Genomic DNA, 13716 nt, shown 5'->3' with positions numbered 1-13716 from the left:
TTATATGCCAACCCTGCAATACATGGGGATTAAAAAGAAGTGTGATTTCCCAGGTTAGTTCCCATAGTTTACTCACCAATACAAAAAAACAGCTGAACACAATTACACCAAATTTGAAAAAAGAAAATACAACTTTACTCAGAAACTGTGCTTTTTTATTAGTAGACATATGTTCATCGGTTTTCAAGAAATTAATTTTTAAAATGTACTAAGGGTAGGTATAAAAGAGTTTGCGGTGGTAAAAAGTTGGAAAAAGTTGGTGTCCAGATGTGCTCTGATAAGCCCATTCGAAGTGGATGGGCGGATCCTGATTGACTGGCCCGATCATAAAGAATATGTTGTGACAGCCATTACAGCACAACGGGACTGTGTCTCTGAGCTCTGAAAAAAATCAAAGGCCACATAGAGCGCTGGGTGAGTACACCCTGACCCCCAGGTCCATGAGAAATATTGAAATATCTTGGGTACCCTCTCTGTTACCATGATATTATTGTAATGTAGTGCAGTGGTACCAGAAAGAAAATAAGAAAACGGTCTAATCATAGACCGGACCCTGCAGCCAACTACCATTCTGTAGGCTGTAGGTCACGTGCTATGGGAGTCGGCAGCCTGCAGTTGTTGGGCGCAGGGCCAACCCACCACTGTGCTTGGCTGAAGGATGAGCGCAGCAGGGTTGGGCACCCTTGGGAAGCCCTACCTTCCCTGAAATAAAAAACCTGACGCTAACATTGGAAGTACCATGATACCGGTACTGCTACTGTGGTGCTGAAAATAAAATTTCTAAAACAATGAGAAGAGTCTGGTCCAGACCATGGGGCCAACAGCCACAGTGCAGGCTGTAGACTTTGTTCGTTTGAAGTTGGCTGCCTGCAGTCGATTGGGTACCAGGCCAAAGAGACTTAACACCCGGCTGAAGGACATCTGCAACATGGGGTTGGGTGCTGACTGATGTTGCATACAGGTTGCTGAGGGAGTTTGAGTGTGATCAAAAAGCTACAGAAATTCAATGGAACAAAAAGATTAAAGCGATGTTATAGTTAGGTATAGTAATAAGATCCAAGCTTGCATTAAATAAACAGAAATTTTGTGTGAGGTCATAAGCAGTGCATGATGGGGGCTCCTCAAGTGATTGCTAGCTCACTAAAGAGACACATTTCAGTAGTTTTTCAATTTTAAACTGTTAATTCATATCTTATTTGAACCCCTAACAATAATGTTACATTAACTCTTGTTTTTTTCAGGAAATATTTATACATATACACATATTTTCATTCTTTGAAACATACATACAAATATAGATCCCCGTTTGTTCTCATTTAAAGGCCAAGCCAGATCCAATAGGTTATCCTATGGCATGAGAAGATCTTCAAAAACTGTGGCCAAGGATGTGTTCAAAGTTGCTCACCAAAAACGGTCCTCATGCTGTGGCTAAATGTGCCAGTAACACTAGAGCTCAGTAACAGCATTTGATTGCCCAGATATGGTTACGTTTTCAGTCTGAAAATGGTTTCGTGACTGTTCCTACGGTAACTCTTGACAATGGAGCTGTTACACACTTTGAGGAAATACACTATAGGGCATAGTTACAAGCCCCTTGTGCTGCCGTTATGTCACTTGTTCCCATTTTAAATGTTGATTGGCTTCGCAATAGAAATATGGGTTCCATGTTGAATCTGAGTGGCCAGTTGGTTGGAAGCCAACTGCCACACTTATGGGTATTAGCTGGTCCCTTTGGCATATTCTGTGTTGAACTTTTAGTAGGAAGAAGGGCTCCAGTCTCCTTTGTGGAAGAAGATTGAGACTAAAGGCAGAAACGTTTACTGTCTTCCTGGAGTTTTGTAGAACATATCGTCAGGACACAGAACAAAACTTACAGCTGCAACATGGAGAAAGACAAGGAGGTATATATACTACATTGTGTGTAAAGAACCTGTAAGATTCAGACTGCAGTCCACCATCCCTGCGCAATGCTGTGAAACATTGGGGGGCATATTATCAAGAAACGGCGTTAAAATTATCGCCGCTTTGGCGGCCGAAAACTGCCTCTAAAGCGGCGATAATGGGCTTGATAGTATGCCCTTGAGAATTCCCATAGAAGCCCATGTTCTGGTGTCAACATGGGCTTCTATTGGAATTCTCTGCAGAATATTATCAAGCCCATTATCGCCGCTTTAGCTGCAGTTTCCTGACACTAAAGCAGCGATTACTTTAACGCTGTGCTTGATAATATGCCCCTAAGTGATTTGAATTATGCGAAGGCCAGAGAGCTAAGAAAGACACTGTTGAGCCAGCGGAAGATTACACCCACTAGAGTACCTGACAAGAGTGTGAAGGCCAGGTCCTTTCCTGGCCCCGCTACATCTGTGTTGCCCTGAATGGCTCTGAGAAGACATGGGGTCCCACTGCCTATGCAACTATGATTCCTTGTCTGGTATGCACACTGGTCATGAGAAGGCACAGGATTACAGTACCATTGATACTTATTACAAGGTATATAATGCCACAAAACTTTGTTAGCAAGTTTATTTGTCTGGGCATAATAAATATGTGTTTCTTAACACTGGTTGGACATGGAATCTTTTATAAACAGTACAATATATGTGCCAGCTTCAACCCCATAGACCCCTCCAAGAGAAGGTCTTGACATTTCGTCCGCACTGCCCCTTTGAAATCAAAGTCCGAGGAAAAGTACTATACAGTCCATTTAGCTCATTGTAGTACCTTACATCTCTGGTTCCAAGACCAATGGCAGTACTTGTAGCAAGGACTGGCTAATTTCCTTTGAATATCACTAGCCCCAGAGAATTGACCTGTCAGTGACCCTTGTTATCATGGAAGATCAGGAGGTTAGATCTGCTAATGCAAAAAGTAATGATACAGTAACTACCTCAGTATGTATATCAGGATGTGGATTTTTTGGAGAGCGATATCAATGCTTGTCAGACAATTGTACGGACCCTGCACACACAAAAACACAGAGCTCATCAGAATTTTTTAGAGTTTGTTTACAGAGTTCACCACCGGGCACAGCATTAACCTTGTCTGTGATTAGACTCACTGATGCTGCCTAATAGTGCCATCGGCGCAGATATCTACTTCTCGCGAATGATCTTAAATATGTGGGGGCAGATTTACAAGCCCCTTGTGCCACTTTTGCGTCACTTTTATCATCGGGAAAAGTGACGCAAAAGTGGCGCAAGGGGCTTGTAAATCTGCCCCCCGGTCTCGAGGGAGTTTCTTCGCAGTTTACCGGCTGTGTCCAGATGCAAATGCCTGTTCTTTCTGTCTGATGTCGATGACGACTGACATTCGGACCCCTCTATTTCATCTTGCTATTGAGGTGCCTGTGCTGTCGTCAGTACTTATTGTCTCTTCCTTTTCCAGTATCCCTGATTGCGGTAAACCAGATCTGGAACAGTACCTTGAAAATCCACAATTACGCAGAATACTTTCAATGAATTCACGCAGATGTTGCATGCCAGGGTCGCAGGGTTTCGGTCTACAAATTTAAAGTGCCACAAACGTAAGGAGTTTGTCTTTGATGTCAGTACATACTAACAAATCACAGATTACCACAGAAAGGTGGGAGAATTCAACGTGTGCATCTCTGCAGGGATATCTAGAGTCTGAAAAAGCACTCTGATACAATAACTGCATCATGTTGTTTTAGTACTACACATAATGTTAGTTTTAAAAAGTTTGTATTACAATTTTGTGTTTCAGTACAGTAATAACTTAAATAGAGGAAATGAAAAAGTAGCAAATATATGAAAATAAGGAGAAATTAGTCTCCCAACATTTTTGGAAAATCAGGTTCTATGTTTGTATTATGTTTGTATTTTGGGAGTAATGTTACACACTTTAGGGCATATTTACAAGAACTGACACATCGGCAACAATGTGTCACAATTCTTGCGCCTATATCAGATACCTTTACGATGCAATGGATGTGCTTTATTTACAATAAAGAGCTCAATGACTCAAAGATCCACATATGCGTCAGAAATGCTGCTGCATCTGTAGGCCCAAAAGTGGCGCATTGCTGTCGTTGGTCATAAGTCTGACGCAACTAGAGGAATACGTCAAACAGCAGAGGTGATTCCCATTTTTAAACCACTGTGTCAGTTCCTACGCCTGGTTTGAAGAGGCGTAGGAATTTTGATGCATTCAAAGATTAGAGTGACACAGTGAAACTTGTACATTTCACTGTGTAACTTGTAAGTGGCTTTTTACAGGGGAATGTCTACCCTGCATGCATTATACACAGCGCAGGTATGCTGCGGCACAGGCCTACACAAACTGACGCATCGCGCCCAATGCATCAGTTTTCAAACATGGGGCAATGTAGAGCACTGAATACTCCACCGATGCATCAAACAAATTACACCACGGCGGCCCAAACTCCTTCTAAATATGCCCCTTTTTCTGTATTTCTAATTACGTCAGTGCTTTCACAGTGCTCTAAATTGGCATGCTGCCATTTTACACTGCTAAGTACGTAACTATGGGGCAGATTTACCAACATAATGTGCTGTGTTTGCATCACAAAAGTGCAGTAAACCAGCACAAAATATTTTTACAATTATTTACCTACCAACGGAAAACTTCTTTTGATCTGGAAATTACATGCTGCTTTGCTTTCCTTAGCGTCAAGAGGGTGTTACATGGGCATTCCAGTGCAACCACCCATGCTTTTTTACGCAAAGCCCTATGTACCATAAATGTGAGACAGGATTTTACTTCAACAATTAATACCATTTGAAAGCATACTTTAAGAGGAGAAATGTTTTAATTTATCCTTTCTGTTTTGATTTTGCATGTGTGCTGCATTGTACAGCACACATACAAGGTAGGAAATGTTTTAAAACTTGCCTAGGCATAGTATTATGTACTGGAAGTACAAAACCTATGCTAGACTCACTCACACACCCTAGCACTATGAGGTAGAGGTGTGTACGTGGCACATGGCATGCACCGGCGCTAGGCAGAGGGGAGGAGAGCACCATATCTCTGTGGATATGGTGCTCTCCTGCTCCCTCCTTTTCATGCAACAAAGCGCAGCATTTTTGGCTGCTGCTCTGGGTTCCGTGATATGTTTGTTAAGCCTGGGCGTTGAACTACGCTCCGTTCGCGGAGCTTGCGAAGTTTAGGCAACTTCGCGATCCGCGCAGAGCGCGAAGTTGCAGATTGCTACGCAATCTAGCGCGTAGCGTAGTAGTTTTGCTTCCTCGCGCGCTCAATATTCATTCTCGCGTGCGCTGTAACGTCTTACCGTGATTCTGCGATCGCCAACTTGCTTTTCTGTCCGTTCGCGAGCGCCGCGAGATTTGTAATATGGCTGCCCAAGCCCGCGAGAGTGTGCGAACGCGAACACATCATTCGGGCGCGCGAGCTGACTTCCGGCGGCTATCTTGGTAAGATCGCGATCCCGAACATGCAAAAACTACAATCTGGCGAAGAATATCTCACGATCTTCATAAAACCTTCTCTAAAATTATCATTTTGCTCAGAAAAACTCCTCAGATTGTGATTTTGCTGTAGTCTTTTGTGTAAGGAGGAGTCCTTTAATTTTTTTAACTCTTTTTTTCAAGAGGAAGGAAGTGCCCCTGAGTCTACAACTTCCTGTTCCTGTCCAGCAGGCTCCTCCCAGTGCTTTGTGCATGTGCTGTTCACTTTCATTTGGATTTGGAGCTGGAAGGATCACTTTTTGTGTCTGTCTGCTGCATCATACCATTGGATTGGATTTATTTGAGGACTTTTTGATTTGAGATTTAATTTACTACAAGTAAGTTGGAGAATTGGTGTGTTTGTTTCATTGGGGCTTGTATTACCTACATTTTTCTGGGTTTTTCATTGTTTTTTAAAATTATTGTTGTGGCGGGTGGCCTGTGCTTTCAATAGGGGCCTAGTTGTTTTTCTCTGCAGTTTCAGCCAGTAGGGTACCCATGGGTCCATGTTTCGTGGTGTCTGTAGAATTTTCAACATCATGTAGGGCATGGATGGTATAGTATTATTTGAAATGCTAAATGTGGCTGTGGTGTATTTCACTGTTGGTGTGGGTGTGTGTGAAATACCTTTGTTGGATGTGTGTGCTTGATGTGTAACTTCTTTCCAATCCTTTCGTAGCCCTGTTGGTTTTCATTTTTGTATTAAAGCTGTGTTGTTTAGCAGGCCTCCTTTGTCCGGTCATATATTATAGGCCTGCTTCAGTTCATTGTTTTCCATGGCCTGTTGTGACTGTGAGTGCCCATGTGGCTTGTGGCAATTTTGTGGTGGTAGTTTAGTAGTCTGTGCTTCTTTTTCCATAAAGGCCTGCATTTCTTTTCTTTGTTCCCCTTGGCTTATGCTTGTTGTTGTTGTGTCCTCCTGGCCATGTGTGTGGCGGCCATTTTGTGAAGGCAGGCATTGTGCTTTTGCCATAGGCTTACATTGACTGTTCCAAGCTTGTGGCCTAGTCTGCCAGTAGGCCCAGAGGTAGTCAGCCTCAAATCTTTGGTGCGTTATTTAAATTTACAGTTTGTGTTGTCTGTTGTTTTTTTTTTTTTTACACCATGGATGGCTTTGGATTTTATTGCAAAAGGTGTTTTTTTGGGGTGGAATAGCATTTTTTGGGTGTGTGTTAAATAAATGGGGTTTTTTAGCCAGTAGGTAACCCTAGGGATTCAGCTCGCGTACTTTTGGTAACTCTGCACAGCGCGACAACGCGGACTTACAGTTTTCGTCATTTTCGCGCTCTCAATATGCGTGTTCACGCACGCGATAACGCCTTTTTGTACAGTTCGCGATCCCGAACACGCAGCATTTGCAATCTGGCAAACAATATCTCGCGAGCAATATAAATCCTTCTCAAAAACGCTTTTTGTGTGCATTTTGCTAAAAAAACTACTCAGGTTGTCATTCAGCTGTAGGTTTGGAGCACGGAAAAGCTTTTTTGTTTTTTGAAAATATTTTTATGAGAGGAAGTAAGTTACACAGACACTACAACTTCCTGCTCCTGTCCTTTGTAATCACTTCGGTTATTTGTGGTGGGTGGCCTGAGCATGTGTGGCGGCCATTTTGTGGAGGCAGGCATTGTGCTTTTTGCATAGGCCTCCCAGCTTGTGGCCTAGTCGTACAGTAGGCCCAGGGGTACTACTCATCAATCATCACGGGTGCATGGAATTTAAACAACAGTTTTTGTGTTGTGCGTTAAATTTCAACATCATGTATGGCTTTGGATTGAATTGTAAAATGTGGCCTTTACTTTTTTACGGGGTAGATTTCACTTTTTGGGTGTTGTAAATAAATGCTTTTAGTTTTTGTGTATATGTTCGTTGTTGTTGCTCCCTGATGCTGCATCCATCCCATAAGATGCACAAATTTTTATTTAGGGCAAACTGGCTAGACTACATTTATATTTTTCTTCCTGAGTGTACACAGTACAAATACAACAGGATCCCTGGCCTTGTCAGTCTCTTAATGGCTGGATATACTGTTGTTGTTCACTGATTTCATAAAATTTAATAATTGTGATCACCCACCAGACACTAATAAGTTATATATTATACTATGGATCTTTTGACTGATGTTCTTCTGGCTTTTTTGCTTTTAGGTGCACAAAAGACAGAGGAGGTGTGTCATCATCATCCACCGTTGTGGTGCTAGACCGACGTCCTGCTGCTGTACACAACGTGACGTGTGAGTGATCTGACCAGGCATCTCTGCAACTTGTGCAACTGAGTGCTGTTTTGACATCTGTTGAAGATGCCCCCAAAGAAAGCAGGTAGCAGGTCCTCCGGTACCAAGAAAGTTGCCATGGAGAAGAAGGAACAGAAGAAGAAGGAAGTGTTACTTAAGTCTGGTGTGCCTCCCAAAACCTTTTTTGGTACACCAAAAATGACGCCTGCAGCAGCGGTGTCGGGGGGCCTAGCTGGGGGCAGCACCTCCACATCAGTGGGCCCAACCCACCAACCCAGGCCCAAGTAGATGAGTGTGGAAGAGGTAGCCAGCCTTATGGTGGAAAGCAGTGATGCTGAGCCTGAACTAAACTTATCGCTATCTCAAAGTAGTACACAATCAACGCAGGAGGGAACACAGCAGATAAGTGGTCAACAGCCGCAGCCACCGCCTGTAATAGTAGTTGTTGTTCCTCCCGAAGTAGGGACAGTTCAGGAAATTGAGCCTCATGTAGAGGAAGAAGAGGAAGCCACTCCTTTAGAAGTTCCATTGGCTTCCAAATCCCCTGCAAGGAAAAGGAGGGTTAGTACATCAAGTTCTTCACCAAGCCCCCCTTCTGATGATCTCGATGCCACTTGGAAGCCACAAACTGAGTCTGAGAGGGAAACACATCACAAGAGCAGGCATGGGAAAAGGAAGGTTCCAGAAAGCCTTACACTTACGGATGTTGATGTAGAAGAGCAGGATGATGATGATGATGATGAGCCAGTCATCACAAACATCACTCCCGGGCCTGAGGAGATGGAGACCAACATTTTTACACTATCCAAAATGGCTGCGAGGGATGTAGCACGCATACCTCCAACACAGGTAACACCAACACGACCTCCAGCTCCCATATTTACATTAGCAAAGGGCCGGCAGCGTCCTACATCCAGCACAAGCACCACCTCAGCAGAAGTAGGTAGTGGTACTGAACAGAGTCAAATTCAACACACACCCTCCAGTTCATCCGGCATTGAAAGTGGGAGTGGCACCTCCAGCAGGAGACAAAAGTTAAGCTTCCCAGTGTGGGACTTGTTTACGGTTAGCCGAAAGGAGGAGAACATTGCTATATGCTCCGTTTGTCATACCTCTGTTAGTCGTGGTAAGCTTGGTACAAACTATGGTACCGGAGGCCAAATGACCCATCTGAAAAAACACCACGCAATCCAGTGGGAGGAGCACCTTAGTCTTATCAAAACTGGAACCATTGCTGTTGGGCATAAACGAGTAGAAAGTCCGCTCACGGTGGAACAGGAAGAAGAGGGAGACATTCTCTGTGGTAGTGGTACACAAAGTAGCCCTGTCCCCAGCACTGCAGTGGTAACGCCCACATCCTCAGCCACATCTCATTGGCACAAGAGTAAGAGTCAGCCTGAGACACCAAGGAGTACTGCTGGCCAAAAAAGTGCGATGTTGACCACAGGAAGGAATACCATGCAGCCTACCATTCTTAGCATGTTTAGTAGGCCGGAGGGGCAGTACGAACGCAACCACCCAATAGCACGTTTGTACAATGCAAAGCTGGCTAAAATGTTAGCACTGAACCTTATCCCTTTTTCTTTTGTTGAAGGGGTGGGTTTTCTTGAATTTGTGACCACCATCTGCCCAAAATGGAAAGTTCCCAGCCGCTACTATTTCGCAAGAGTTGCTGTTCCAGCACTACATCACGACGTGCTGGAATTGCTTGGAAAAGCCTTAAAACAGAGTGCTGTTCAAAGTATACACCTGACAACAGACATGTGGACCAGTTGCCAAGCCACTGATTACATGTGCATCACTGCACACTGGGTCTCTTTTTCGGGTGTTAAAGATAAGATATCTGACGGTGTTGTTGACACCGCTGAGATTTTTAAAGACACTCGCAAAGATGCAACTGTAGCCATGTTTGCTATGGAGAAATCTCATACTGCTGCAAACATTTTGGATGAGTTTAACAGCAAGGTGTTTGAGTGGCTGCGACCAAGAGGGCTTACCATTGGTTTTGTTGCCACGGACAATGGCAGTAATTTAGTTAGGGCCATTAAAGATGGTGGCTATTTCAGGGTGCCATGTTTGGCACACTGCATTAACATTGTTGTTCAGGACTTTCTGAAAAATGAAAGCAAAGTCAGCAGCTTACTGACCACCTGCAGAAGAATATGCACACATTTCAACCGTTCTTTTAAAGCCCGGAAGCAGCTGAGGGTCATTCAACGTGAGCATAAAATGCCAGTCAAAGCACTCATCCAGGAGGTGCCAACACGTTGGAACTCAACGTATTACATGCTTGAGCGTCTGTTTGAGCCGTACATACCACTTAATGCTTATGTCATGAAAAGGTCAGGGGATCCTACTGTGAAAGGCATGACAGTTGAGATGGCCCAATGGGACCTTGTCAAATGCCTGACAGAGATGCTACTTCCTTTTGAGGTCTTCACACGTGAAGTGAGCAGGGAGGACTGTACTTTGGGCCAAGCTATCCCATTGTTGTACATGCTAGAGCAAGAGCTGAAGGAGGTGTTAGAAATGTACGCAGATGTGGATGACAAAGTAGACGCATATTATTTGGCAGACACCTTAGTCGCTCGCTTACCTGACAATACAAGGATTCAAAATAACATTGTGTCACATCCACATTACATTACTGCCTCAATTTTGGATCCACGTTACAAATTATTGCTGCGCAGTAATGAAGTAATTCCTTTTTCAGAAGTGGATGTTGCCCAGTACACAACTTTGATAGCTGAGGAAGCCACTGACTTTGAAAACAAAAGGATCTTAATTAGAGGCCCGCCCCCCCAGGGCAGAAAAAGTACTGCAGGGCACCCACAGTCAAGTTCTACTTCAGAGTCCAAGAGCAGTGCGTTTGCCTCCCAGCAGTCAACAACACTGCCAGCAATAACATCAACAGCACCAACAGGATCATCCAGCACATTTAAAAAACGGCAGGTGATTGGTTTCTACGGAAAGGGTATTGTACGTCCATGACTGATGCAAAGGCAAAAGAGGCCCAGGAAATCGGAGCACCCCTGAACATTGAGCGGATGGTTCAGGCCTATCTAGATGACACAACAGAGGTCTTCATGGAGCAAAGCCCATTGGTGTATTGGTATGGGAAAAGAAGCCAATGGCCAGTGCTCAGCAGGCTGGCGATAAAGTATGTGGGTTGCCCTGTTGCAAGTGTCTCTTCAGAGCGTGTTTTCAGTGCTGCTGGTGCCATTGTTACTGTCAAAAGGACCAGTCTCTCGCCCAAAAGCGTCTAGAGGTTAACCATGATCAAAATAAATCAACACTTTATACCACCGGAGTACAAAATACGTGAATCACAGCAGGAAGAGGAGAGCGACTTCGATGACATAAGTAGTGGGTTGTTAGACGTACTTCTGTCCGAACCACCAGAGTTTGAGGACGAGCTCCTCTTCCCTGACAACTAGGCTTTCAAATTTTTCTCCCTTCCTTTATTTGTGTGTGACTGTGTATCTGTTTTTCTGGTTCAAAATCTAATCACAACAAATCCATCAACAGTCTCCTCTTTTTATTTCCCTATTGGAGTTGCACGTCTGTGCATAACTGTCCACTCCACTCTTCAGGGTCCTGCTCCATCTTCGTTACTCTCCCTAAGTACATTTCAAGCAAGCCAGACATTGGATGGAGATGGAGAATAGTACAATACATGTTGCCTCTAACAGTCCCTCCATAAGAAGTGAAACGTGACTCCAGCTATATTCCATTTTGTTTCCAAGCCGAAAGAAACTCATCACTGACTGCCAGAAGGCTAGGCAGGCATCAGATCAGACAGCCGAAGAGAACACCAAGACAGGTAATGAGTGATTATTGTGAATGATGGTGGCATGCATTGCATTGGATGCTGGCTGACTACGAATAATTGTGCATGAAGTAGAACTATACTAGTTTATCGACAAAGTAAAAGTGACTCAGGTGTGGTGACAGTTAATGTTTCCTTGTTGTTTAATAATAACCACATTGTACTCCTACCACTGCAGGTGCCGGCCAATATCCGCTGCAATTTTGTAATATGGAATGTATTATAAACTTAATCAGTCACTACAGACTGGGTTAGTGTTGGAGAATACGTACCACATGGTCATCATCATGATGCTGCTGAGCATACTATCTTTGCACACAGTCAGTTGGATCGGAGAAAATTGATGGAATAACTGCGTTTCATGGCCTGACTTAAAAGGTAAACAGTTTGAACAAGAACCACAGCAGACCTAGGCTAGATGTGCGTGTAGTGGTGTGGACTGGAGTAGAGTGTAGTGGTATGAGGGACAGTGGCGCATTGATTTAGTCACTTCATTTGGAAAATGCTAGGTTGCTGCAGTGCATATGACATTTCTCTGGCTCGGTCAAAATGTAAGTAAGGGGTAGAGTGCCTGGCCTGTGCCGCGGTTCTCCTGTTCTGTGGCTGTGCTGGCTCCTGAGTCCTGTCCCGTTGTTGTTGTACCTTAATGCTGTAGAGTCGACACTATGTATCCTATCCAAGCTGCCTCAGTCTGAGAGTGTTCTCTCCAGAGTGTTGTCTTCTCGTCTTGCACTCCACTGTAATTGAGTTTATTGTTTTAAATGCAGTAATTTTTCAATACCCAGTTTGTTTTTCCATCTACACTTACAGGCCGGCCTTTAACCTGTGCTATAGTGGGAGAAACGACTCACACTTACCTTACCAATCCGCATCAGGCAGGCAGTGGTACCCAAGATTGATGTGCGGAGTGTCCATGGAAGGGAGGACCAAGAGGAATGACGAGAATGATGCAACTCCACATTTGGACCAAGATAATACAGTAACTTTAGTATCATTCATCATTCGTCTTTAAATTTATTTGATTGCTTTTTTCTCTTCAATCATTACGACCGTGTGTTGTGGTTTGTTTGGTAATTGATCCCTACAACTATTTTTTAATTTCCTTTGCTAGCTTGAAAAATAAAAGTAAGCCCGGTACAGCATGTAATTGGGTTAGGTCTAGGCTCTGAGGGCGGCAGACAGGCAAGGCAAATTTCACTTTCTTCCCTGACTGTACTGTCTCATTGGGTAATAGTAGTTATTGTAAGTACAACTCATTATCATTAACCATCAAGTTCTCTTCCTCAGCATGCATGCATTTGCTTTTTCTCACTTTATACTTTGATTTCTTTGATAATGGATCATGGTCGTCTTACAAGATTGTGTTTTACTTTTGTTGTGTCCATGCATACTGTCTGTTTTTCTTTCTCAAACCTTTCCCAAAACCCCACTTCCCATCCATTCATCAATCCCTAACCCTCTTCCCCCGGGCTGTGTGATTTATATTGAGGTGTGATGTGATGCTAAATGTACACCAATTGATCACATGCTTGCTGGGGCAGATGTGGTGAAAGCAACACTAATTGAATTTCAACTAAGGCAGGGCAAGGATCTTCTTCTGCTTGCCCACCCATGCTGTAGTTTACTTTGTGTTCTGTTCTACTACTCCTACCACAGTCTCTTAGTCAAGTGACTTTCTATTTCTTTTTTCAAATGCTATTGCCAGTGTCTACTACTACCACCACAATAATGGCATCTTGTCCGTTAATTTGGGAAACCAACCATGCAGCCATCAGTGTGCCGAACTTCATCATCAATAACAGGTAAGATAAGTTTGGTGGGAGGTATGAACTAGGAGGAGAGACTGACAGTACTATTATGACAATTAAAAATAAGTCAGTGAGGGGTACTGCATCTATCGGTTTGTGTGTTACAAAATCGGCAGATCTTTTAAATCAAACACTGGCTGTGGGCATGCAGCAGCACGGAAACAAAGTAACAAACCATGTAACTTAGATTGAATTCGGAAAACTGTAACCCACCACAAAACATTAACTTTGTATAAGTAAATAGTTAATAGTGTAAAATTTAATATCCCCTAACAAAAATAAACTATCCCACTCTGACCTAACGCACCCCCCTTCCTAACCCCAACCAATGTCCAAAACGAAACGAAAGTTGAAGAGTCCCAAATGTCCGAAAGAATCCCCAACGCCCAAAAACCCACCCAC

The sequence above is a fragment of the Triturus cristatus genome, chromosome 9 (genome assembly GCF_964204655.1).
Source record: "Triturus cristatus chromosome 9, aTriCri1.1, whole genome shotgun sequence".
In the NCBI taxonomy this organism is placed as follows: Eukaryota; Metazoa; Chordata; class Amphibia; order Caudata; family Salamandridae; genus Triturus; species Triturus cristatus.
This window is presented reverse-complemented; position numbering follows the sequence as displayed.